This window comes from Corvus hawaiiensis, chromosome 7 (genome assembly GCF_020740725.1).
Source record: "Corvus hawaiiensis isolate bCorHaw1 chromosome 7, bCorHaw1.pri.cur, whole genome shotgun sequence".
Taxonomy (NCBI): domain Eukaryota; kingdom Metazoa; phylum Chordata; class Aves; order Passeriformes; family Corvidae; genus Corvus; species Corvus hawaiiensis.
The window spans coordinates 39,436,153-39,463,809 of NC_063219.1; the positions used below are offsets into that span (position 1 = coordinate 39,436,153).

At 53.3% G+C, this 27,657-nt stretch overlaps 1 protein-coding gene across 13 annotated transcripts in view; it reads left to right on the forward strand.

Moving 5' to 3' along the window:
• FMNL2 (formin like 2) overlaps nucleotides 1-27,657 on the forward strand; it is a 112,269-nt gene that overhangs the window by 22,064 nt on the left and 62,548 nt on the right. The gene's annotated exons all lie outside the window — the stretch shown is intronic.

The following is a 27,657-nucleotide window of genomic DNA, read 5'->3' on the forward strand; positions in this document are numbered from 1 at the left end:
TAGATCTGGAATTTTGCCTTCCAGCTTTGGCACTGTCCCCCTTTGATCCCTGAATTCCAACAGGGGGTGAGCTGTGGGTGCCACCTGCGTGCCTGTGGGGATTGAGGGGATTGGGGTGCACTGGGCAGGGCCAGGAGCAGTGGGATCAGGAGCAGTGGGATCAGGAGCAGTGGGATCAGGAACAGTGGGATCAGGAGCAGTGGGATCCCTCTCTTCTGCTCTTGGGGATGTAGCCTCTCCAAACCCACTGTCCCTGGGGCTGCAATCCAGGTTGTTCTCCTGGTGGGATGCTGTGACCTTTGAAGAGGAAGCCCAGAAGGAATAACTCTTCATTTGGGAGAGTAACACCTTCCACAGCAGGGATGGCTGGGCCAAACATCCAAAAACCCCAAAAATGACCTTTTTAACTCTTAAAAACAGTGAGGTGCTGCTTTGCATCTGAGTTGAGGGGATTTATGACCTTGTTCTCTGTGGGAGCTGCTGGGCTCTGTCCTGACTCGACCTTCCCCTGATGGACGCAGTGGCCCTTTGGGCTCCTGGCACGTGTGGGATCTGCTGGCAGGGCTGGTGCTGGTGCCGTCTGTTGTGCCATTCCTGACACGAATGTTCCCAGCCGAGGGGTGGCATCCTGCCGGCTGTGCCCTCGGAGCTGGCACAGGGGCCTCGGCAGCCACACCAGCACCGCCCTCCGAGCACCTCCCGGCCTTGGGATGAAGAAAATGGGGATTCTGGAGGAAGCAGCAGCAGTCCTGCGCTGGGGGAAGTGTTGCAGTCGTGGAATCACGGAATGGTTCGGGTTGGAAAAGCCCTCCAGGATTGAGCCCACCCTTCCCCAAGTGCCGCATGCACACGGCTTTGAAATCCCTGCAGGGGTGGGAATTCCACCGCTTCCCTGTGCCGGAATGTCAGGATGGGTGTAGCATCTTCATCCCTTTAGTGGGCTGGAGGTGAAAATTGGGCACTACAGGGTCACAGAGGTGGTGGTGGGGTGCCCACCAGTGTGCCTGCTCCACCCAAAGTGCCTGCTCCACCCCTTCCCCTTGGAAAGGGATCCCGGGAATGCCGTGGGGGGGGTGTCTCCCTCCCTTCTCGTCATTACTGGAGGTAATTTATAGGTTCCAGTCTGAAAGCTCCCTGCTGAAGCCTCGTTGAGTTTAATGAAGTGACTTTGCCGAGCCTGGAAATGAAATAAAAACCCTCCCAAGTCAGTAACCTGCACATGAGCAAGAGGGTGATTAAAATGCTTCATGCCAAACTGCCTGGGATTCTGAGCCATTTCCCAGATAGACTTCCTGATTAAAGGAAGTCATCGTGAAAAATTAAGGATCGGGGAGGGGAGAAAAGAAGTATTAAAATAAAGAATCAAGAACGATAATGATACCAGAGGGATAATGTTTCTCCTGAACCACTTTTCCAGGCTTGCAGCATAACCCTGCTGGTGCTTCCAAGTCATACCACATGTCTGAACAGATAATTTTTGCATTTTTTGTGCTGGGATAGCCATAAATACCTGCCTGCATTCAGGGAAGGTGTTTCACAGGCGCTTCTTCCTTCTGCGAAATCACAGCCTCAGCTCTGGGCTTGCCTCGACAGATTCCTGTCCCCAGAGCTGGGGGTGCTGCTGGGGCAGGCTGGAAATCCAGGCTCTGGGTGTCTGATTTGGGAAATTAATGTTGTGGTGCCCTGACCTCAGTTACACCTGAGAGCTTTTTAGAAGTCTGGTTTGGATTGGAAAGGACACTGAAGATTATCTTGTTCCAACCCCCTGCCATGGGCAGGGACACCTTCCACTATTCCAAATTGCTCCAAGCCCTGTCCAGCCTGGCCTTGGACACTTCCAGGGATCCAGGGGCAGCCACAGCTTCTCTGAGCAACAAATCTCAGCTGTAAAGATTAAACCAGCCAAAGCTTCCCTGGTTCTCCTCAAAATTAGAAAATACTGCAGTGTACAGATCATAAAAGATGCAGGAATTTGGGGCTGAAAAGTGAATTGAGTGCAGAATGACTGCAGTAAAGGTAGGTGTAGTCCTTCCAGAAAAGAATGGATTTTTGTGGAGCCATTAATAGCCAGGAATGTTAATTTCTGTATGTTTGTCATGGACCAGGCCTATTATCTGTGATAATTAACATGGATTGCACATCCAAACACGCTAGCAAAGAGCAGGAATAACGTGAGCCCAAACTGAGCCAGGCAGGCTCTGGTTTAACTCCCTTAGCAGGACCCAGGCAGGTTTAAACTCTGCAAAATGGGCAACTGGGCTCGGGTTCGGGCTCCTCCTGCATCCCGGCTTCCACAGAGATCCCTGGTTCTGGGGCTGTTCCGGCAGTGGGAAATGCATCAGAGCTGGGGGTGGCTTTGTGAGGAGGCTCTGAATCCTGGCTGAGGCACGAGCTGCTTTAGAGAAGCGTTGTAGAGAAACAGGACCTCTGAGTGACTTGAAGAAATTGAAACCGCTTGGCGTTTCGGGCACTTGAAAGAAGTTTTGCGAACCCCTCTGTGTCTCCCGAGGGTTTTGCCTGGCTGGAATTTTGGGTCTCCTTTGGGATGCCGAGAGGATGAGGCTCAGAGGGGCTTTGATGTGGCTGCAGGGACACGAACGCTTGGGGTCGGTTGTGCTTTTGGGGCGTTTGGAGTGAGAGCAGGAAGGGGAGCCTGGGATTCCTCGCGCTCGGGGCAGACGTGTGGGCAGCTCGGTTGGGTTTCCCTTTGGACATCTGGAAAACCCCTTTTGAAATGGATTTCTCATGGGGCTGGCCCAGCACTGGGGGCTCCAGGGGATGTGAGTTTGGCTCCTGGCCCGGGGTGGTTAATGGATAAACTCTTGATCCAAAACCAGTCGGGAGATTTGCAGCAGCAGGCTGGGAAAGTAAGAGTGAAAGAAAATCGCAAGCCTTTTTGGTCTGGAGGAAGAATTCCCCTCTGTGGGATCAGGGAAGAGAGGAATTCGATCTCCTTGGCTTTGTGATCCTTGCAGGCACTTTGGAAGACCGTGGGATGAGCAGCAGGTGCTCACCTTGGGAAGAAGGTGTGCACCAGCCTCAGCTTTTCCTCCTCTCCTTTGCTTGGGGATCAGAGGCAGCTGGAGTTTGAGGAAGGATTTTTAGGGTTGCTCATCCTCTGTCCCCTGTGAGAGCTCCAAGGGGGGTGCACCTCCTGTGCCAGCCTCCCACCACCTCCCCGGGGTTCAGTGGGTGACAGATGCAATAGCCAAGATGCTGCAGAGCTTAAACATCATCCCTGTCACTTTTGGGATCCTCTCTTTCCCAGTTGTCTCTGGACAGGAGGAATTTTGGTGCCGAGGGCCCCCTGACAAGTGGTGGATGAGGCCCTTGGTGGGGAGCTGTGCTGTGGGAGGGATTTCAGCTGATGAACAAAGTCAGTTTTTGGTGGAAATCTGTTGATGTTTAAAGGTTGCTGCAGTGAGAAGTCCCCCCTTGTTGTCTGGTATGATGATTAGTGAGTGACTTAATTACCTTGCTCACAGGGCTCATTGAAGTGCCCAGTGCTCACAGCTCCAGGTAAACAGGGCTCCCAGGGGCTGCTCCAGAGAATGTGGAGTGGCTTGGCTACATCCTCCAATAGCTGTGGGACAAAATTATTAATTATCCCTTAACGAGCCCTGGGATCAGGGAACCTTTGCCAGCAGTGACATGGTGCCTGTCCATCCATTCCTCCTCCACCTCGGAGTCCCGGAGCGATGAGGCTGCGGGGTTCGGCTACCCCTTGTCTGAGGGCAGGGCAAAGGTTTGACAGCCAAAGGTTTTCCCGTGGGATGGGTCAAATCCTGCTCCAGCTGTGGTCCTGCACCCCCCTGGAGCTGGCAGGATCAGGAGACGCAGCCCTGGCCTCTGGAGCTGACGTGGGGAAGAGGCCATTGGAGAAAACACGGCCAAGGGAAAAGACACAACACGGGTTTTTCCCCCCAAATTTTCCTTCAAGTTTCCTTGAGCTGCAGCAGCTCCAGTGGCTTGGGAAGAGCTTCCCATGGAGAGCAGGGTGGATGTTCTGAGGGGGAACCTGAGGAGCGCAGGTTTTGTGCACAGATTGGAGGCACCCCGACCTTGACACGTGAGACGTCGGAGCAGCAGGAGCGCGCCTGGATTTTCTTGTTGTTTTAGAGCTTGTGTTAAGTGCTGCTTAAATGAAAAGGCTTTATTTTCTTACACCCACGAGCATGTTTACTTCCTTGTACCTTCTGGAGTTGAAAGGGCTCTTTCATTAAAAAAAATTCCCCTTGAGACAGGCACTTGTGTTGTGGTTGTGTGTGCTGAGGGACGGTGAGTGTCTGGCTGTGCTTCCGAGGAGAGCTCGTTCCACGGAAGGGTTTCCAGGAAAAGCTCGGTGATCCCGGTGTCCGTGGGCTCCTTTCTATCCCTGTGCCATCGTGTGCTGGTGCCTTGCTGCTGGTTCCTATGGGAACAGGCTCTGAATCCTCCCAGCGAAGGGAGGAGCAGTGGGCCGAGGGCTCCTGCTGAAACGTGGCCAGGATTTCAAGGAAAACGTGAGGGCACCGAGCGTGTGTTGGTGCTTGTTTGTGCTGGTGCTGCTCCCTTTCTAGCCAGGATTGGGATGAGATGCCAGCTCTGGCTGTATTATGAGGTGAAACACACCTTCCACTGGGTTTCCAGGTGGGATTTGTGACATGGGAACAGCGTTTTGTGTTGTCTGTCAAACCCTTCCTGGTGGGAATCTGTGCTGGCTTCAGCCAGGTGAAAGTGCCTCATTAAAAGCTGGCTGTTATCCCTGGGATGTCACCAGCACGCTCTGCACCCATCACACTTCTCGAGGTGTCTGCATTGTGTTTTTATCCACCCCTTCCTTCCTAAATGCCTGAGGAAACACAGGGATGCCCTTGGCCGCAGGGTCGGAGCTGGGACGTGCCTGGCTCGCTCTGCCACGTCAGCACCGTGGTTTGCTGGAGCTCCTCGGCTCTCCCTCCTCTCCTGGGTTCTGTCCCCTCTGTCCTCGCAGGCACTGGAAGGGGCTGCCAGGGCACTGGTGGAGTCCCCATCCCTGGAGGTGTTCCAGAGGTGTGTGGAGGTGGCACCTGGGGATGGGGGCTAGTGGTGACCACAGTTAATGCTTGGCCTCGATGATCTCAGAGGTGTTTTCCAGCTCAGTGATCCTGTGATTCTCCACCTCATCATCTTGGCAAGGGCTTTGGTCCATTTCCATCCAGTTGATTTTTGGCAAATGAGAAAGTTGTGATTTTATTCATACAGATGTAACCCCTCAGAAGTACAAGCCCCGCTCCCTTGAATGTTTGCTTTTATATTGTTTCAGAGAAACTAAAATAAACCCCGGTGAGTTTGGAGGGCTGGCAGTGAAAAACCTCTGTCTGTAAGTTTTGTTCCTGGGATTTTTCATCACAAAGCATTTATCTGTGCTTGTGTTGCAAACAAACTCTGTAAGAAAACGGGAGAAAGCAGGTGGGTGTTGATATTACTGTGGAGACAGTTTTGTCATTGTGGGTGTGGGTGTGTCTGTTTTTGTTATGAACGAGTTTCCTATTTTAGGGATTATGTCAGCAAATAAAGGGAAGCGGCATTGTCTGAGATGGAGAAAGGCTGAGGGCCCCAGCCTGGCTGCCAGTCCTGCCCAGGATGCTCAGGAGTGTTGGGGGAGGATTGCCGTGGAGTAATCCAGGGTGGGATGGGAGTTAGGACCCGAGCCCAGCATCCCTGCCCGGTCACACAGGGCATTTGAGCTCCAACCCCCTCTTGTGCCCTTGTGCTTCTGGCTCTGGGGATGTGTGGGAGGATGTGAATCCCAGCCCAGGGCATTTGCTGTGTGTTGGGAGGCTGGAGGCTCAGGGACTCGCCGGGATTGGGACCGGGAATGTCCCTGATCTCCCAGCTCCAAGGCTGGAAGCAGACCCTGAGCTGTTACTGAACAGGAGAAGAGCACTGCCCTGCTGCTGGCTTTGATGGTATTTCACGGAGAATGCAAACAGGGAGGGCTTTTCTAAAACCTTATTTGTGTTAATTTCCCCTTTGGCCCAGCTCCAGGTGCAGCTTTTGGGGCTTGGTGATGCTGCTTCTCCCGAGTTGTGGCTGGGAGTTTACTCTGCTGCAGAGGATGAAAAGCTTTATTGCAAATGAGCCAGCAAACACATTTCCTTTCAAATATTAAAAATAGATGGGACATGACTCCAGTGGACAGAAACACTTTTTCCCTGTTTTCTTTATGTTCCTGTCTCCCTTTTCCTTTTCACTGTTGGATTCCCTTTCCCAGAGCGCGGGGGCATCTGCCAGCACAGCTCCTCTTGATTCCTGATTCGGTTTTACCTGCGGGAGCCCCTGGCCCAGGCTGGCAGCACCCCGGTGTCCCTGGCAGCGCTGCCTCGTGCCAGCCGTGCCCGCAGTCACTGTGTCACTGGGTCAGTGGCACATCCATATCCTCTCCTGGCACCGGCGCCAGGCTGCGGAGTTTTAAGATTGTTTTGGATGAGCTGCCTGGCACTGTGCCATGCTTTTTCCAGGCGCAGCTCGGGAAGCTCGCTCTGAGCACTGAGAGCTTCCTGCAGTGCATGCGGAAGGGCCGGGCGGGCGCTGGGGGCACAGGGATTGTCCCTGGGTCACCTGTGCTCCTGAGGGGCAGCGCAGGGGCAGCTCCAACCTCTGCTCCCTGTGACAGGGACAGGACCCAGGGAACGGCTGGAGCTGTGCCAGGGCAGATTTAGGCTGGATCTCAGGGAAAGGTTCTTCCCCCAGAGGGTGCTGGGCACTGCCCAGGCTCCCCAGGGAATGGGCACGGCCCTGAGGCTGCCAGAGCTCCAGGAGCATTGGGACAACACTGCCAGGGATGCACAGGGTGGGGTTGTTGGGGTGTCTGTGCAGGGCCAGGAGCTGGATCAGTGATCCCATGGGTCCCTTCCCACTCTGGATATTCCATGATTCCACTGCAGCAGGCGATGCAGGATGGGCACACGCGGGAATCCTGTGGCAGCCGAGCGCGCTGGGGGTGACAGGGAGGGCAGAGCCGAAGGCTGCTCGGCTCTGAACATCCAAGGAGGTCAAGCCAACGTGCTGGAAGAATGGACTAGACATTAATGCTCCTGCCACTGAATGTAGCTCAGAGTACCTGGGGAGAAAATTCCAGCCGAGCACTTCCACAGAGCGCTCCCGCCTTTGTTCGGCTCTGGCTGTGCCCTCCCCGCCTGCCCGGCTCAGGGTTTTAGGAATTTTGAGATAGGAAGTGCTGCTTGGGAAGCGCTGGAACCTCGAGGGTATAACACACATCAAGGTTTTCCACGTGAGCTGCACATCTCTCTCTTCCTTGCTCTTAAATCGCTGGCGATGCACTTTCTTATGGCTTTTAAGCCTTTGGAATGAAATGGGAAACAATTGGAGGTCAAGTGAAAAAAGGAAGAGTTTTGCTGGAGGAGTGAAGAATGAGGGATGTAGGTCACACAGCACAGGACTTTAAAGGCTCTTTCCTCCAGCTGACTTGGACTTGGAGGCTTTTTGAAGTGCACATCTGGTGAGCAGATTGAAGGTACAAACCTCAGCGTTTGCCTTCGCTCGCTTCCCGAACATCTGACCCAGAGACCTTCCCTTTGGGAAAGAGGTTCAGGATCGTGCCAGGCTCCTCTCCCTTGCACTGCACAAGGGGCCCTGCAGGCTCCAGAAAAGCAGGAGGCAGATTAAAGCTTCCTATTTTGAGATTCCCAACCACCTGCTGCTCGGATTTTGCACATCCAGCCCCGGATGAGGGACCGGGGAGCATCCTCAGGGATGTGGGATGATGCAGAGTTACCTCCCCATGACCCAGCCCCACAGGAGAGCTGTGGGACACACACACAGCCACGGGGATTTGGGTGAAGTTTTTGAGAGGAGAGGTGTTCTAGGACTTTGTGAGTGCGGGTTATGCCCGGTTCTTCCCTGGCTCTGGTGTTCGATGTCGCTGGAGCTGCTCCAGGCTTGCGTCAGAGGCAGCCCCAGCACTCCTTTGCTCTGACAGCAATCTGGAAGAGCTCTGCTGAGGGAGCAGAGCAGCAGAAAAATATTTATAGACAGGAAGGAGATCTGGTCTCCCCCCACCCTTTGGCAGGATAACTCTGAGTTTCCTGAAGATACACGCTTGGCAGCGGTGGGACCCAGTTCATCCCAGCGAGCGCGCTTCTCCTCGGCATTCTTGGGATGGAAAATGTCATGGATTTGTCATGTAACTGAACTTCTTCCATTTGGATATATGTTAGGAATGAAGTCAGCTGAGGAGATCACAAAAGCAGCATTGATGCTGTGGTCCCTGTGCATATTTCCATGGCAGGGATGAAATGCCAGGGAGTTGGCAGCACAGGCCGCTTCTCCGGCCACATCTGCCTGCCCCCAACTCCTGGGATGACCCAGAGACACCCCATGGACATCCCAAGGACTGGGAGGTGCAGCTGGTTGGGCTCCTGTGAAGGGAGAGCTGTGTGGAAGCCCCATCCCCAGCATCCCCACTGTAGGAAATGTTAGGAAGGATCAATAAAAGCACCTTGCTGATTTATTGGGTTTTGGAAATTGTCACGTTCCTCCTATAAACTGGAGCTGTAGGTTCATGTTTTACCCTGCCTTGGCCAAGACAGGACAGGCTGTGACTTGATGGTGGCTCTGTCACCACTTGTAATGTCTGAGGAGGAACCCCGTGTCATTTCCTCACTTGTAATAGGAATATTGCTCACCCGGGAGCAGTGGCAGTAATCGCTCCTTTCAAAGCAGGTGAGAACTGAAGTGACTTCATGAAATTAGAGCCGTGAAAATGCTGGTCTGTGTGTGACAGGATCTGCTTTGCAAAGGGAGATGCTGGTGCATCCTTCATGCATGGGAATTCCTGGCTGGATCCAGCCCCGGGAGCTGGGTGTGGTGTCCTCCATCAGCTGAGATCTGTGTGGTGCCAGAGGGAATTTTATCTCCCGGCTTCCAGGACTCCTCAGTGCGTGGAGTGCCAGCCTGGCTCCGTGGGAAGGCAGGGATGTTTCCAAACCCTTGAGTGGGCCATGCTTTGGAAAAGGGATTTGAGGCACAAACACCCCGGGAGGAAAGGACAGAGGAGCAAAGTGGGACACAGAGTTGGGATTTGGGGGGAGCCCCATCCTGAACCCTTCCATGGGGAACAACACCTGCTGGGATTTGCAGACCAGACCTCAGTGTTCCTGTGGGCTTCCCAATGCCATGGAGCTAATCCCAGGCAGGGGGATTAAGGGCATGAGTGTGGGTTAGTGATAGGAACAAGCTGTGGGTCAGGGAGGGATCAGTGGAAAACTCAAAGGGATTTGCTTTCCCGAGTCAAAGGAGAGGCAACAAAAGTTGTGAAAGCCTGGGATGCTGAGGGATGGGACAGCCTGGGATGAGCCAGGGATATCTGTTTATTTATGTTTGTCGTGCTTGGCCTGAAGTTGTGTTTTTGCATAAATAATGGGCTTCACATGAAGGCAGAGCCCACGTAGTGCCCGCAGGCTCCTCCGTGCCCACTTGCCACACAGCTGCATTGTTTTCTGGAGTCACTGCCAAGTGGAATTTGGGCTGGGATTGGGGAATTTGAAGATGGGGACGGGCAGTGGAGGTGCAAATAGATCCCCACTGTATTTGCGGAGGCAAAATCTGACTTCCCCTTCTGGGGTGGATCGTGATTTGATGGGAATTCATGCAGCTGCCTTCCTCCCACCTGATAAATCTGGGAGCGGTGGTCACCCTCTGGATATTTAATTGGTGTGGCACTGTAGCAGTTAATTGATGGCTGGTTCAGTCACTCCCGCTCCTGCATCGATCCATGTTGTTGTTCCTGGTGTTGGGAACCACCTGGGTGTGACTGGGGACCACATGAGCAGGAGAAGCTCCCATTCCCAAGGATGGAGACCCGGAGGGATGGGATGGCACAGCACTCCAAGTGGGAAAAGGGTGATGGGAAAGGCTGTGCTGCAGGAGAACACCCAGCTGGGAGTGTTGCAAGAGCAGCTTCGTGGAGAGGGAAAGTGATTGCAGCTCTGGGCTGCGGCCAGGGGATGTGGTCAGTGCTGGACACCGGGGCTGCAGCTCCCCCAGACAAGCACAGAGCTTCCCTCAGGTCACCTCCTCACGCTGGGAGGCTCCTGGGCTGTGTGTTCCTGGTGGGTTGTTGTTTCCCCTGTTGGGAGTTCAATTAGAGAGGGATTTTCGTGCCTGGGAAAGGGAAAGGCCGGGAGTGCTGGTGCAGGGCTAACCAGTCTCCCCAGTCCCTCCCCCAGCCCTGCTTTTCCCTGCACAGCTCTTCTTGGGAAGAGATTTCCATCTGTGCCAGAACGTGCAGGGATTTTGTGCCTGGGATGCGTTTCCCCCTGGGATTAATCGAAGGCGTGTTTTATTAGTGCCCTAATCCATATCTGCATCCATTGCCCTGCCTGGGGGTGCCCTCCCACCTCAGCCAGGCTTTCTGCTCCCTGCAGCTCTGCTCTGGGAGTCAGGACACCTGGTGGGACTGGCTGTGGTATCCACACCTTCTCCTGGTGCCTGCCAGCCACGGTGAGGGATTCAGGGAATACTGCGGGAACGGGGATGAGGGGACGCTTACCCTGCTGCCTGCAGTACCCATGACCATGAAATAAGAAAATCCCTTAGATACAAGATCTGTTTTCCATTGGGATGTCTCCCTTGGTTTTCTGGGGGGGATCCTACAATTTTTGAGCGATTCCTTTGTGTCTGTCACTGAGGGAAAACTTGCACAATCCTCCTTCCCAGGATGGGAAAACCGATGGAATTCACTTGACAGAGTCTCAGTGGAGGAGGTTTATATATTAAATACCTTTTAATTAAAGGTGAGGAAACTGAGATGTGGCGAGATTAAGGACCAGTTTTGTGCAGAAGCTCAGTGGCTAGTCAGAACTAGATTTTCAAACGAGCTCAGCTCCTCCTGAAGTAGTAAATGAACAACCGGATTTTCCAAGCATCCGATCACGTTGAGAGCTGAGCCCTTCCAGCTGGGCTCTAATTGCCAGTGGGAGCTGCCCACCCCGGGCACAGGGAGGTGTTCCTCTCCCTCTGGAGCCGCTGATGGAGTTGTTTACAGCAGAACTGGCTCCCTGTGGCATGAGGAGAAGCGGGAGCTCAGGGCTGTGGGAGGTGTGGCAGTTCTGCAGGGGGTGCTGGGTGGGCTCGTCTCCCTGTGTTGGCCACAGAGATCTGTGACCTTAGAGGGACAAGAGGTGTCCCAGGCCAGGAGAAGGGCCTATGTCCATAGGGAAAGGGAATCCCCGTGCTTCTTGTTGTGCTTCATCAGCATCGAGGTTCAGCATCATCCGTGTTGCACCTGGCCAGGAAAATGAAGGGTTTGGAGAGTGAATCATATGGAGAGTTCCTGAGGGAGCTGGAAAGGGGCTCAGGCTGGAGCAAAGGAGCTCCGGGGGGCCCTTGTGGCTCTGCACAAGTCCCTGACAGGAGGGGGCAGCCGGGGGGGTCGGGCTCTGCTCGCAGGGAACAGGGACAGGAGGAGAGGGAACGGCCTCAGGCAGGAAGAATTCCTTCATGGAAAGGGTTGTTAAATGTTGGAAATGTATAACCAAGGAAGGCTTGGAGTGCCCATCCCTGGAGGTGTCCAAGGAATTCCTGGAGGTGGCACTCAGTGCTCTGGGCTGGGGACAAGGTGGGGATGGGGCACAGCTTGGACTTCATGGGCTGGGAGGGCTTTTCCAACCTCAAGGATTCTGTGATTCCATGAAATTCTCCATCATCTATGTTGGAGCCCCTGAGAGCTCCCCAAGTGCTCTGGGCTGTGTGGGTTTAAGCAGATGGTTAAACCAAGGATGTGCCACTGAAGACGTTAAAATTATCAAAGACACTGTGATCTATTTTGGGGCCTTTATTGATTAATGCTGGAAATATTTTCTGTTTTCCCTGAAAGCTGTTGGATTCAAATGGCATGGAATAGGCTGTAGGTGGGGTGTTGGGTTATTGCAGGTCAAAATCCTCAGTCTGAGGGGCACAAAGTGACTGTGACATCACCAGAGCTTTTCTACCCCAGGAATCGCCCAGTTTGGAGTGGAGGCTCCAGTGCAGCAGAACTGTGCAAGGAAGAATGAAGGAAGGTGGTTGTTACCCCGTTACATTCCAGAAAAAAAAGCTGTAGGAAATGTACCAAAATGTATTTTCCTGTGGAGGTGCTGCAGTTCCCGCTGGGTGTGTGTGAGAGGCGGCTGCAGGAAGCCCCGTGTCACAGGGAATGACAAATTGGGAACGTTTTGCCACGATGCTGAGAGGTTGTATCCATATCCTGCATCCCAGCACCCTGGGATAGTGGGAGGTGTCCCTGTCCGTGGCAGGAGGTGGGACTGGATAATCCTTAATGCCCCTTCCAACCTGGACAATTCTGGAATTCTATAGCGTGATTCCATGGAAATTGATTGCCTGGGGTGGAAGTGGGCAGGGCTGGCTCCGTGGGAGCTCATCCTTTGGAAAGAGAGACAGGGACGTGGTGCAGCATCCCCTGCTCCCAGAACTCAGGAGGCGACTGAAATCCAGAGCTGCCTCGTTTCATCCGGGTGGCCCCTGCTGCCACTTGGCCCAGAGGGGAGTTGGGAAGGAAAAGGACAAGGAGATGGCCCCTCTGGAGGGACAGTTTGGGGTCTGACAGCAGCACAGCAGGGAGGGTCCGGGTGCTGTCCGGAGGGGCCGAGCTCCTCCGGTGGGAAGCGCGTCCATGGAGCGCTGCCGGGGCTGGGGGAGCTGAGGTAGCTCTGCGTCGTTTGCCAGATGTTTCCCATCAATATTCCTTTGGCTGCTTCCAAGAATTATCTGGTGTGACCTCACCACGAGGAGGAACAGCGGCGGCTTCACCCCGGCGCCGCGTCCGGCCGGGAAGCGCGGCATTCCAGATCCCGGGTGTCCCGCCCGGAGAGCAGGGGCCGTGTTCCTGCCGGGGGGATGCACCAAAAACCTCCCTGAGGAGATCATGGGCTCTTCACTGATTGCTGTTCTGGGGGTGTTGCTGTTTTGGGGGACCCGTGCCATGGATTGCTGCTCCCAGAGATCCCAAACAGCCAGGACCCGCTTGCCTGGGTGCCAGCATGAGCTGGATGGGGATCCCAGCAAATGCTCCAAGAGTGCAGGGGGCAAGGAAAAGAGGGAATTCTCCAAGGAATTAGAAGTTACCTCCAAGTTACTGCAGCTGTGTCAGAAGCAAGGTGGTTTTCTAAAGCCCTTTTCCTGCGTTTTCCCCCTCTCACATCCACAGATGCCAACATTTTATTTTGAGCAGGTGCACAACCAGCAGGAGCCTGGCACAGAGGGATAGGAGGGATTTGAACCTGTCCAGCCTGGCCTTGGACACTTCCAGGGATCCAGGGGCAGCCACAGCTTTCCTGGGAGCCTGTGCCAGGGCCTGCCCACCCTCACAGGGAGGAATTCCCGATATCCCATTTATCCCTGCCCTCCTCGTACCTTGTCCTGCGTAAGTTTGTTGTCAGATCTGTTGGATATTCATGGATACAACAATCATTTTTCCCACTTGGGAGGACACTGCATTCTTTCTTACTCTTATTCTTATTGTTGCATGACAGCTTTTAGATGTCACAGCAGTAAGATTTTTAACCAATTAATACATGAAGCCAATCTACAGGAATCGTTTTCCCGGTGTGGATGAGGGAGCGGATCTGTGCACATCCCACATCCCTCCCTCTGTGCTGGGAAGGGCTCTTGGCTTGAACTCCTGACCCAAAGGAGTGGGTGTAGGACGGGCTGGTGTGAGCTGGAGTGTGCAGGAGCCTCCAGCTTCCTGCTCTGCAGCCTTTATTTGTCTTTGCTCTGTACACAACCCTTGCCTGGGCGCTCTTCCCCAGCTTTTCCTTCCAAACAGGATTTGTGAAGGTGGGGAGGGGGTGTTGGATTCATCCAGGAGTTAAATGCTGCCTGGAGTATCAAAGCACTGGGAGTTTTCCATAGACAATAAAGGAGAATTAATCACAGAAATATCTGTTATTAAAAACAAACGGCCGGGGGATTTTTTTGGTATCTGATAAGGGAAGTTAGGAGATAAAATACCAGATCCAGGCAGTGAAATGATTTAGGCTGGGAGGGTTTACTGCTGTTTTCTTCTCTCTGAGCAGGATTTCAGTTCTGTACTCAGACTTTTTAGAAATTCCCAGCCTTGGTTGTGCTTCCCGTGTTGGGCAAGGCCAGGGATGACCCCGGGGAGCAGCTCCTGTGTCTGGGGGAGCCTCGGCTCGCGGGAAGAGGTCCTGGACTTGCAATCCCACGCAGGGAAAATTCCCAGTGACATCCAAAGGAAGTGGATGGGGAGCAGGGAACACGAGATCAAACCCCAGAGATTATAATTGATGCAAATCCGAGCCACTGAAACACCCAAGAGCTACAAGCTGGCTAAATAACCTTTTCTGCATTTGGCATTTATTTCTCCTGTAGGTGGCTCAGCAGTGGGCAAGGAGGGCTGTGCTTCAAATTAATTCCTGTTCAATTGAGGTTGCTCCAGTTGCTCCCTCACCTTTTGTCGTCCTGCATGGCAATTTAATTGGGTCAGGAACGCTATTTTTGGCTTAGCTGGGGACACAAGGAGCTCAGACAGCAACAGCACCTGTAATGAAAAGCCAAATTAACTCCTGATGAAATTGGATCAGCTGAGGTCTGGCTCTGGTTCTGCCAGAGCACAAGGACATGGATGGATGGGTAAAGCAGGGATGTGACCACCACAGCCTGGTTGGACATCTTCAGGTGCTCCTAGAATCCCTCTCCACTGCAGAATCCATGGACATCTGTGGTGGCCAGAGCTCCTTAATCCTCGTAACTGCAACAACTTGACTTAAAAAAGCTTTTATTACCTTTTCCTAGGCCTGCCCCGTTTTCCACAGTCATGTTTAACCATAGATTGTGGGTTTGCTGCGGGAACTGCGGAAGGAAAGGATGCCAAAAGCCTCACTTCAAGCTGTTATTCTAATTTTTGTCCAAAAATTCGTTGTTTACATCCTTGCAAATATGTACACATGGCACCAACATCTGGATGGAAGGAGTTGGGGCCAGATTCTGCTTTCATTGAGTGGTGTAATTCCGAACTAATCCCTGTTCCTGGGTTCTCACTAAGGCTCTGAGCCCAGCAGGGTTGTAGGGCTGTTTATATACAGAATTTTGGGGTTAATATATGGTGAGCCTGCAGCATGTTTTTGTTCTCAGTTTAAAGTGGGTTTGTCAGCGCTTTTCTGGTCTTTTATTGAAAAATAGAACAAAACAAGAGACACAAAAAAAATCTCTGTGTCTTCTCTTTGACCCAAATGCCTGGATTGGCTTTTTGGGCTGCCAAGGAGGGTCAGAGAGTTGAAGGAATTAGCTCAGGGAGGAGCTGGGGTACGGAATTCCATGTACTCCACACAAACATGTGGGAAGTAACTCCAGGAAAGCTGGAATTCCTTCCTTGCACTTCCCTTTAGCAGGGTTGAGATGAAATGATGGGGATCAGTGTTGATGGGAATGAGGGAATTTGTTCTGGGAGTGGGAGCTGGTGTTGGGCCTGGAGCACTGCAGGATCGTGGGGGTTTTTGGTTTGTTGGGAATGTGTCTCTCCTGAGCACATTCCCAGCTGTGGAGCCCGGGTGTATCCCAGAGCTACCTGGATGAATGGTGCTGCAGTGCCGGGGATCCAGCACCCCACAAGTGCTCATCCAGCTGCTTCCAAGGGACACTGGATTTCCTGGAAGACCACCCAGGAGCACAGGGTGTGTTTACAGAGCTCATTTTTCCCCTTTTCCCCAAGCTCCCTGTGGTTTTCCTTTATCTCTGCACTGGTGGAAGGGCAGGATGCTCCACTCAGGTTTTCCAGCACTGTTGAAGCTGCAGGAGTGGGAACTTTGGGCAGCAGCAGAGGCTGGCAGGGATCATCTCCTGTTCTGGAACTGCTGTGATGCCCAACATGCATCCTAGAGCATCCAGAAGGAAGCAGAGCCCTCCCCAAACTTCCCACATGTTTTTCTCCCTTCACTTTTTCTGCTGTTTTTTGATTTTCCCCTCATGACAAGAAGGACCCTGAGGGGCTGGAGGAGTCCAGAGAAGGGAATGGAGCTGGGAAGGGGCTGGAGAATTCCTGAGGGAGCTGGGAAAGGGGCTCAGGCTGGAGCAAAGGAGCTCAGGGGGGACCTTGTGGCTCTGCACAAGTCCCTGACAGGAGGGGGCAGCCGGGGGGGTCGGGCTCTGCTCCCAGGGAACAGGGACAGGAGGAGAGGGAATGGCCTCAGGCTGGGCCAGGGGAGGCTCAGGGTGGACAGCAGCAGGAATTTCCCCATGGAAAGGGTGCTCAGGCCTTGGAAGTGCCCAGGGGGGCTTGGAGTGCCCATCCCTGGAAGTGTCCAGGGAATTCCTGGAGGTGGCACTGAGTGCTCTGGGCTGGGGACAAGGTGGGGATGGGGCACAGCTTGGACTCCATGGGCTGGGAGGGCTTTTCCAGCCTCAGGGATCCTGGGATTTTGTGATACATTAACTTGTAAAGCTCTTTTTGGAGCCTTGAGGATTGTTAAACTTTAAATGCAACAAACCCAGTGTGGTAATTAGTTATGCAAATGGGGTTAAGGAGGGGGTCAAACCATGGGAAAGACAGGGGGAGGAACCTTCCCTGGGTGCTGTCAGGGCAGGAGCCTGTAGTGCAGGTATATCCTGGGTTTTCATGGTTTTCCACATAAACTTCAGACTTCTGGAAGCATCCTGTAGAACTTTCGGTGATCGTGGAATCATGGAATGGTTTGAGTTGGAAGGGACCTTACAGCCCATCCCATTCCATGGGCAAGGACACCTTCCACTATGCCAGGTTGCTCCAAGCACCCTCCAACCTGGCCTGGAACACTTCCAGGGATGGGAAGTTCACAGAGACCTCTCACCTCTCTGTCCTGAGTAACTAAATCACCTTCAAAGCAGCAGAGTGTGTCTGCTCTCAGCTGAGCCTGGAGAAATCCCAGTGAAAGTCTCCATGATTCACACGGGCTTTGTGAACCTTAATTGCTTCATGTCCTGAGGAGCTTTGATCCAGGAATGAAAGGCATCCAGCAGGTGTGAACAGTTCCCGGTGACGATTCCCCTTCATTTGGAGGTCCTGCCTTGTTTGGCTGTAATTAATTTGAATTCTTCAGACACAAGCAGGGATGGGGATGATTTTTCCTGCTTCCCATTGAGCGGAGGCTCTCGGGATGAGCGTCTGCCCTGGCTGCACCTCTTCCCTCCTCCCACACCGTCGGCTTCTCCGGGCTCTCGGAGCATGTCAAAGCTTGACATCACCCCCAGCCCCAGCCCTGTTGTGCAATAACAAAAAAGCAGAATTTGGAGAGCACTTTAATAAGCACTGAAACACACCCAGCCGAGTTTACTTGATTGTTCTTGGGATGCCAACAAAAAATAATAATATTGTTTGGACAAAAACATATTTCAGAGGGTTTGTCTGACTCCAGCCTTTCCTGCCTCCTCCTTTGTGTTCCGGATGCATCAGCAGATGTCCATGAAAGTGCTAAAGCTGCACCCTGCCTGACCTTTCCTGCTGAGGAAGGTAAATCACTTCTGGCAGGAGCTTCCCAGAATATCTCCAGAACGATACTATTGCTATTGTAAACAAATCTAATTAAAGGGGACCCTTAAGCAGGTTTGGGGTTTGGTGGTTTTTTTTTTCCCCTGCTAATGTTTTAATTAGTGACCTCCCTCATCGTGGTGCCTGCGTGGGGTTTTGCACTTCGGGGCTTTCTCAGGAGGTGAATAATTTGCTTGTGAGGTGGATTTTAGGGGGGTTTGGCTGTTGTTCCTTTTAAAGACATTTTTTTGGGGGGGGGGGGGGGTGGATAACTTTAAGATTAGAGATTCTTACTGACATTAGAAATAGGATTAGAAATACTAAGTCTGTGTTTGTGATGTGTGGTCATGGTGGACTCCTGAGCAATCCTAACCTGCTCCCTGGTGATTCAGGGCTGGAGGAATGTTGGGAGGAAGGAGCAGAGGATGGGATCAGTTTTCCAAGCACTCAGTCTTGGCACAGCTGTTGGATACATCTCCCTGGATCTTCCCTTGCTGTATATCCATGGATTATTCTCTCAGTCCCATCACTCTTCCTAACATTTTGGCCACTCTTTCATCAGCAATTAAGAAAACTTCCTGGGATCTAAAGATCAGTTCCTAAATCCCGAAGTGATCCCCTAAACAAGCAAGTTCCTGTCCCAAGGGTGCGTCTTGACATTCCTAAGTGCAGAGCTGGTCAGCAGCTGTCCTGTGAGGACATCCAGTCCTGATTCGAGCCCTAATCCTGTCCCTGGAGCACGTTCAAGGGAGTTCTGCAAAGGTCCCCTGAGCAGGAGGAGGGGGGAGCCGCCAGGTCCCGCCTGCTGCAGGTGTGACCCTGGGAGGGGCAGTGCTCACCTCCAGGAGGGTTCATCCGGAACATCTTCCCAGTCGAGTTTTCCAAAATACGTGTGGATGTGGGGTTCCCAAGGGAATTCCAGCAGGGAGTTGTTGTGTAAGGGGAGGGGATGTTCTGAAGTGCAGGTTGGGAAAACAACCGGCATGGCAAAGAATTCCTGCTGCCTTCCACGGGAATGTCTGGCACCTGCTGTTTGCCAGGTAGCTGCGGACCCCAAGGATGGTTCTATTAGATATTTGTAGTAACAAAAATAACCCCACTCTTTCTAAACTGTGTCATGTTAGCAACATGATCCTCACCTTGCTGCTGAGACTTTGTAATTTGGCTTAGAGCAGCTCCTGCAGGAAGCGAATCCCAGCGCCCATCCCAGCACATCCCGTGTCCCAGGGAATCCATAGGATGCATTTCCAAACCAGAGCCACGTTCTGCAGGAGAAATGGGCAACAGAGTCCGGGCTTAACACCCAGCTGGGTTGGAGCCTTCAACAAGGGGATTGTTTGCCATGGGAAGGAGCAGGAGCGTGGATGGAAGGTGTTGAAGATGATGGGCCTCACATTTGGTCCCACCTCTCCTCAGGGCTGTGCCACATCGTTCCCACATCCAGCATGTCCTCCCATGGGATTTAGGGCCGAAGGGGGGTTTTTGGTGCAAGGAATGTTTGTTCCCTCTCTGTAGATGCTCCAATTCCATAGGTGTGGATGGAGCAGGAAGGGTCTGTGGGCCCATGGGTGCCCTCCATGTCACCTCCATGAAGGATTGAGGAAAACCAACCAAAATGTTGGCAATCAAACCAAAGGTGATCCAGATAGGGGTGGTTGGAAATTTGGGGTGCAGGAGGCACCCTGGCTCTGCTTTGCAGGGTGGGGGGCAGTGAGGGGAGCCCTTCCAGGCATGCCAGGGCATGGGTTTGGCTCGGGATCCCCTCATGGAGCACCAGCACAGGGCAGATACGATCGGGATGCTGCAGTTCCCTTTTCCTTGGTGGGACTGGCCAAGTCTGTTGGGATAAATCTACATCTGATTTGCATAATTGGCAGAAGGAGCCTGTTTACTGAGTCCTGAGAAAACTGCCTGCCTTTTATGAGCAGTGCAGTAAAATAGCTGAGGGCACAGCCGGAGCTCCCTCGGGATAGTGCCAGTGTGCAGGATATCCTTGGGATGCAATCCCGAGCCTGGACCCCTCAGAGAATCCTCCTGGCATTGTCCTGCTTCCAGAGGCCGAGCCTGGCTGCAAAACCCAGGGCATCAGAGAGCCCTGGAAATGCAGGGAGTGGCTGGATGCAGATGGAAGCCGTGGATGAGGGTTCTGGAGTTTGTTCCATGTCTGATGTGGGTTTTGGACTCAGATCCACCTGGGAAAGAGGTGCTGGAAGAGCTTGGATTGAAAAAATAGAAGAGGAATATGCCGAGGTGGATTCCCATCTTTAAGATCTGTTGGATTTCAGGTGGGGTGGGGGCTGACTCAGCTCTTTGGACCAATAATGAGGCTGAAAGTTCTGTAGAACTGTCAGGCTTCAGTAAGAACAAAAGCAAGCTCAACAGTGATAAATAAATCTCCCCTAAGACTTGGTGGAAAGCATTGAACAGCAGTCCCTGGAAATCCTGGGATGTGGAAGAAGGAGCATCCTGGCTGTGAGCATGGAGCTCGTTATGTTTAATTGAACAGCACAGGGTGGGAAGAAGTTTTGGGTTTAATACCAGGCAGAATGATCCCTGTTTGCTGCTAAAGGAAATCCTAACAGGCCTTGATCAGTGCTGAGATCCCTGCATTATTCATAATTCCCTGGGGTTCCTCCCTTTGCTGCCCTGTAGGTGTTGGATGCAGCCAGCTGTGTCCCTCTCTGGGCAGCTGGAGATCCCAGGGATTTTTACCCCTTGCGGAGCAGAAAATGGCCTTGGCAGAGCTGGTGTGTGAAAAGCTGCAACGGGAGAAATCCTGGGATGAAATAATGAAGTTTAAACATATCTAAACAGGGAAATAGCACGACTTGGATAATGATTGTAATTAATTAGAGCTGCTTAGGCAGCTTCCTGGGGTTCTGATGAGTGTTGGAGCCGGGAGAGGAAGGGACCTGGAGCGTGCAGTGTCCGTAAAACCCCGCTCCGTGTGTTCATTTTATTAATGGCTTTGCTGGGTTGTGTTGCATGTTTTGATGGAGACCACGAGGCCCTAATTGGTAAAACATGTTCAGTGAAAATAGCCCTCTGCCCCCGTGCTTGGCTTTCCGTAGAATCCGTGTTTGTCAGGGAAGATGGGAAGCGCCGGAATGCCGAGATCCCCGCGGGCCGCGCCCAGATTGCACTGGCCTGAGGTTTGCTGGGTGGATCCGTGAGGAGGTCGGGGCCAGCTGGACTCGGGGCTGGGATCCCAGCTGGCCCTGCTTCCTCAGCAAAGCCACAGGTCTGGGAGCTGCTGGGGCTGTGAGAGCCCCACCGGGATTTTCCCACACCTGCGCGGTCCTGCGGGGCACCAGCGACCTGGGCAGGGGCTGCAGCCTTGGCACGTCCCTCAAATCCCTCCTCTCTGCCTGCTCCTGCTCCCCCGGCATGCTCCCTGGTTCCTCCAGGCTGGAGCTTTCCTGCTTTGGGTTTGTATAGCATTTCTGGTGGCCCTCCTGGGATAGGTCAGGTTAGAGCGGGCCCCAGTGGGGTGATCTGGTCCAACCTCCCTGCTCGAGCAGGGTCATCCCAGAGCACATCCTCCCTCCCTGCCCCTTGGGATCCCATCCTCCCTCCCTGCCCCTTGGGATCCCATCCTCACTCTGTGAACTCCTCATCCCTGGCAGTGCCCAAGGCCGGGTTGGATGGTGCTTGGAGCACTCTGGGATAGTGAGAGGTGTCCCTGCCCATGGCAGGGCTGGCACTGGATGAGCTCCAAGTTCCCTTCCAACCCAGCTCATTCCGGGATTCCATGATCACTGGAAGTTCCCTTTGGGATCCCATCACCACGGTGTCAGTGGTGATGCTGCTGCTGGTCTGTGCTGGAGAAAGGAAATCAAGGGCAGCTCTAGAGATGCAAATCAATTCCAGTGTTTTTGTGATTCCTTGTAGAAGCATTTTTTTCTGCTGCTCCACTCATCTTCATCCTTAGGGACATGAGTGCTCTTGATGCTGCTTTTGGAGTGGTTTGCAGTTGGATTGTGTGGGGCCTTTTTAGCAGAAAGGTGTTTTTCCATGGAAGGGATCAAGGATAACACAGCTCCCAGTGCCACCTCAGCCCCTGCTGGGTGGGAAACGGCATCTCGCTGATAGAAATCCTGGCACCCTGCACAAAACACTGCATCAATCCCTTTCCTGGCTCCTGTATTCCTTAATTTGTGGGTATCCTCGTGAGATGGTCCCTTCCAGCCCAAATCCCTGATGTCCAGCCCTGTCTGCTCCTTCCTCGCCCTTCCTCCTTTTTTAAGGACTTGAGTGCGGTTCAGTTTTGGGTGGTTCTGTTTTTGTTCTGACAAATGCTTTTGGACAGAGGCCTGTGTTTCTCAGGGTGGTGTGAACTTGATTCCACGAACTGATTCATCACCACCACGTCGGGGTGCAGGGCTGTGCGTGGGTTTGGGGGTGGATGCAGGGCCCAGTTCCTGCTTTGGCGTTGAACTCAGGAGGGATCTGAAGCAGTGTCTCTTGCCATGGAATTCCAGAGGTGATCTGAGCACTTCTTTCCTGGTAGGAATAATAACCTGGATACTCAGAGCACCTGGGAAAGGTTTAAGAATCTCAGACAGAGGTACAAAGGGAGATGAAAAAATACAGGGTTCAAATCCAGCTTGGACAGGGCTTGGAGTAACCTGGGATAGTGGAAGGTGTCCCTGCCCATGGCAGGGGGTGGAATGAGTTGATTTTAAGGTCCCTTTCCACACAAACCAGTCTGGAATTCCATGATTTTGTGATTGAAGAGCAGTGTTGTCTTGTCCTCCTCTTTTACAGGTGTCCAGCGTGACCTTTTGTGTGTCTCATTTTAGGGAATGCGGAGGAGTTGAGGTGGATGTGGTGTTGGAAGGTTTCACACTGGTTTTATAATGCTCTCTTGGTTTCATTTTAAACCAAGAGCCCAGAATTTCAGCTGGTATTAATGGTGTGACTGAGCAGTAAAACTGCCCTCCTCAGTTCCATGGATTGCAGTTAATGGGAAGCACTGGCTGTGGAATCCCAACGTTCAGCTCCAGGTGTTTGTGTTCCTTTCCCTAACAGCCTGGCTGGTGGGAACAGTGATAGCCAGGAACTCCTTCTTGCCTGCCCTAAGGACATCCAGGATTAGCTGGAATGAGCAAGGGGCTGGAAACCAGTTCTGCTCCAGGTGTTTGTTTCCAGAGGATGGAGCTGTTCCTGTCCCAGTGTCATGGAACCACAGGATCCACTGGGCTGGAAAAGTCCTTCGAGACCATCGAGTCCAGCCATTCCCACCACTGCCAAGGCCAGCACTGCCTGATGTCCCCAAGTGCCACATCCACAGGGCTTTAAATGCTCCAGGGATGGGGCCTCCAGCCTGTGCCAAGGCTGGACAACCCTTTCCATGAAGGATTTTCCCCAATATCCACCCTGCCCCTCCCCTGGCCCAGCCTGAGGCTATTCCCTCTCCTCCTGTCCCTGTTCCCTGCCAGCAGAGCCCGACCCCCCCGGCTGCCCCCTCCTGTCAGGGAGTTGTGCAGAGCCACAAGGTCCCCCCTGAGCTCCTTTGCTCCAGCCTGAGCCCCTTTCCAGCTCCCTCAGGAATTCTCCAGCCCCTTCCCAGCTCCGTTGCCTTCCCTGGCCATGCTCCAGCCCTGCTGTCACATTGTCATGGGTTCCTGCTCCGTGGTGACCCTCTGGAGCCGTGTGTCCACCTGGGATGAGGCTGTTGCATCTGCCTGGCCACGGGTGCTGCCCAAAGCCCACCTGCCCCGAGCCCACACGGAGCAGTTCCACCACTCCGTGTTCTCTGTCCGGATTTTTCCTTTTATATCTGTGCTTGTTTTCCTGTCTGTGTTTGGACCCAGAAGCTGTTCCAGCGGCCCATTTTTGCTTTTAACCTCTTTAGGGAGGGTTTGCATTTCAGAAGGCTCTGCTTGGTTGCGTTTCAACTCCTCCAAGGGAATCTTTAGCAGCAGGTTTCCATTGCCGCTTTCTATGAGGGGAAAAAAAAATGTTTGGAGTATTTTCATTGTAATTAAGCTTGGCAAATCTTTATAAAAATAACATTTTGGCCATAGTGAAACCTCCTGGTCTCTTAGCCCGGAGCAAGGAGCCTTCCCCTGGCCCCCTGTTTTCCTTCCTGAAGTGGGAGCTGGGAAGGAAGCTGGGATGCAGGTGAGGAGGCAAAGGGGGGTTTTGAAGTATCCAGCTTGGATCCTTGCTCCCCAGCACCTGCTGGAGGTGCAGGGTTGGGAACTTAGGAGCAAAACCCCCCCATTTTGCTCTAACTATTGGATTTACTTGAGCTATTTTGCTGCCTTAAATAAAAAAGGTGGGGTTATTTAGTCCCACACGCTCTGGATTATATCCTGGATTCTATCCTGAATTCACGGCCAAAAGCAGAGTGCAGGGACACCGCTCCCTTACAGCACTGCCCTATGGATCAGCCCGGATTCCTGCTGAGCCCCCAGCACGTGCAGGGGTTTGTCTTTGATCCATGCAAAATTCCCCTGCTTCCCATGAAAGCCAGCCCCACTGACAGGTTGGCATGGCATGGAAGGGAATTCCCGGGCAGGGGCAGAGCCGGGCTCCCGCTGCTCCCCAGAGCTGGTGTTCCTTCCAGGGCACGTAAATCCTGTTCCAAGGCTTGGGCCGAGCTCCCGACTGATGGCTGGGAGGGGAAAATATTCCCTGTGGGACAGAGCTCCTGCCTTGTGCCCAGGGATGACTCCTCCTTCCCGGTGGGTGCTGAGATGGGAGCTCCGGGCATCAAGGCAGGAATTCCTGAGCTATTCCTGCTGGATTCTGCCCTTCCAATGAGCTTGATTAATGCAGGGGGTTAATTATGAGCCAGTCCTGTTTCAGTGACCCGTTTCCCAGCTGGAACAGTCCCAGCCTCTCTCCTTGCTCCCCTCTGGATCCTCTGGAGACTGGCAGTTCTTGTGTGGGTTTGTGTTCATCCCTGGGGATGTGTTTGGGGGGGCAGCTGAGGCTCCTCGGTGTTCAGGTGACTTTGAGCCTGAGGTTTTGGGCTGAATTCCTGGAATTCTGTGTAGATTGGAAAGGCAGAGCGTTCTGACCATCCCTGGGCAGGATGGGCCGTGCTGCTGGGATTGGGCTGGGTTGGGCTCGGTGATCTTGGAGGTCTCTTCCAACCTAAATGATTCCATGATTTTATGGGCATTGAGCTGCTGCCCTGTGCCCCCTTTCCTCATCAGCACATCCCCCATCCCACCAAGCTCAGCTGGCAGTACCTACTTTTCCTGGAATCTGTTATGTAAATCAGTTCCTGCCATTCCACTCAAATTTAAGGATTTGTTTCACCTTGAACTGTGGGGAGTTCCTGGAATAAATCCTCGTCCACCAAACCCACCTTGTACCTTAGAAATAGAAAAGAAATGCTGTTTAAATACAGAGTATCAGCTCGGATTCCCCAGATAGCTGCTGGAAGTCTGGGAAAAGGCTGTGTCCAGGTCCTGCCCTAATTCCACAATTGTCATTTGTGCCAAGCCAGTTTTGATGCCACAGAATTTCCAAGGGAAGTTCAAAGAAAGCCTGTGGAAACCAGGCTTTGTGCTTTGCTGCCTTTGCTGTCACCTGTCCCTCCTGGGCTCTTCTGGAACATCTGCTGAGGTGACATTTGAAATGAAGGTGTCACAGGGCCATTCCCTGGATTGGTCTGGATTGAAGAGGGAATTGCAGGTGTACCTTTGTCTTTTATCATTTCAAAAGCTAAAACGCAGCTGGAGAAACACGGCAATAAATGGGATTATGGGAAAGGATTGAGCCCTTGCACTTTGCAAGCTGGCACAGACCTCACTATCAGAGATGGGAAGATGTGTTTATAACGTTGGTGCTTCGTGTGAGGTTTGGGTTGTGGGGTTTGGTTTGGGTTGTGGGGTTTGGTTTGGGTTGCTTTCCTCACCCTGTGCCAGCTTTTTTGGTAGGAAAACCACCTGGATTGGGTATCCCAGAGGAAATGATGTCTCTAAATCAGGATTTTTCCCTGCTGGGAACGGTGTGTGGCTGTAAGAGCAGCATGGCTGAGTGCCCCTCACTGCTGTCACCCTGGGAGGGAGGTTTGGTTCTCCCACTCCTGCCCGTGGAGCTGGGAGTCCCTTCCTGCAGAGGGAATTTATCCCAGCCCCTCGCTCGGCCGAGAGGCTCCGGCTGGGAACACTTGTCAGCCGTCCTGGAATACAGACATCACACGGCCAATGCTCATTCCCACCCTCATTAGTGACAGCAAAGGACACTAATTAGCTGTGCTGTGCCCAGCTCCGTGTGTGCTGTTCCCAGGAGCAGAGCCAGGCTCCCTCCGCGGCGCCACGGGAACGGCCGGGATCTGCGGAGCTGCCAGGGCCGTGCTGCTGCTCCTGTCGGGTGTGTTCTCCCTGCTTTGGGGGTCCCACATTCCCCCTATGCCCATCTTTCCCTGAGCATTGGAGGTGCCTGGCTGCTGTAGGAATTTTCCTTTCCGCTTAAAACCGTAGGTCACGGAATCTCCTGAGCTGGAAAAGATCCACAGGATCATCAATCCGAGCCCCGGCCCTGCACGGACACCCCAACAATCCCACCCTGTGCATCCCTGAGAGCGTTGTCCAGACATTCCCTGAGCTCTGGCAGCCTCGGGGCCGTGACATTCCCTGGAGTCAGGGCCATCCCCCTGCCTGGGCACGGTGCAGGAGCTAGATTTTAAGGAGCTACGTTTTGCCAACTCCCAGCCCAAATCTTCCAATTTGGCCCTTCCCTGTGGAGCTGTGTGGGTGCCCCGGGGGTGCTGCTGTCACTCAGTACCTGATCAAAGGCAGAATTGCAGCCTGGAAGTGTGAGATCCTGTTTGTGGGGCTGTGCTGGGGCTGCTGTGCTCCCAAAGCCACTCTGAGTGCGGTGACAGAAGGCCGAGCATATGTTCCGAAGGGGCATCATTAGGAGCAATTGGTTGCAGCCTTGGTAATGCTGGGATTTACAGACTTCCCGTAATCTCTGGTGCCTGTGGAGCTGGAGAAGACATTCCCAAAGGCAGCTGAGGAGTTGGAGCTTTCTGGAAGGCTGGGTCTGGCTGATGCCTGCCGGCTCCGATGGGAATGAGGGATGCTGGTGGCACCCTGGGAGTGGGGCCTCCCCTCAGGGGCACTGTGTGGTGCTGGAACAGCATCCAAGAGCTCCATTGCCATCCATACTCCAATCCATACTTGGATTTGTTCTGGAGCAGCTGCTCCCCTGGTTGTGCCACCACTCCCCCTGTCCTGTGGGATGTTGGTGTCACTGCTCTGTGTTGGTGGCAGCTGGTGAGTGCAGCCAGATCCACAGCTCTTCGTTGGTGTAGGGCTCTCTTTTCATCTTTGTTCCCCCAAAATGAACCTACAAGTCATGCTGGCCATCCCTGAGAGGTTCCCACACAGCTGGAAGGGCAGGTGAGGCTGCGAGGGGAGAATTCCCAAAGGTCCCTGGGTTCACACCACGTCACGTTGTGTGGGACCCAAAACTTGGGTCTCGTGGGAATGCTTCCGACAAGGCTTCCAGACACCCTCACTCGGTTCTAGAGGTGCAGGAGTCACGGGCTGGCCTTGTGTGGAAGCCCTGGAGCCGAGGCATGATCCCAAGGGAAGCCCAGCAGCTCCAGGAACACACAGCTCCCAGGCAGGGATCGTCTCCAGCGTGGGCCGGGAGCTGTTGTTGGCAGTGGGAGCTGTGCCGAGGCTTGGAGAGGGAGCTGATCCCTCTGCTTCCCAGCCCACCCCATCCAGGCAGCGTGGCTGAGCTCACACACGTGAATTTGGCTGGGTTTTGGCATTCCTTCCCCGAGGCTCCCTCAGCCACGGAAGTAGGGACCTGCTGATAGCATCTGGGAGTTCTTGCAGATAAGGATAATGAAGTGTGGGGCTGATGAGGAAGGACCATTGCTGGGAAGAATATTCTTCCTTTGCCAACTCCAGCTAAAGGTAAAAGCTGTTTGTGATGTGGAGCACAAAACTTCCTCAGCTCTGCCTGTCCTGTGCTGTGGGGTTGGTGCTGCTTCTCCCATCGCCAGCAGATCCCGTGAGATTTCCTGGAATCCCTGACAGGCCAAGGTGTTCCCAGCAGGTTGCTCAGGGCTGGATCCCATTTGCCCTCCGAGGATGGGGCTGCCTGTGCCAGACTTGGATCATACTTAGTGGATGAAAGGATTTTTTGGTTTGTTTTTGTACTGTTTCAAG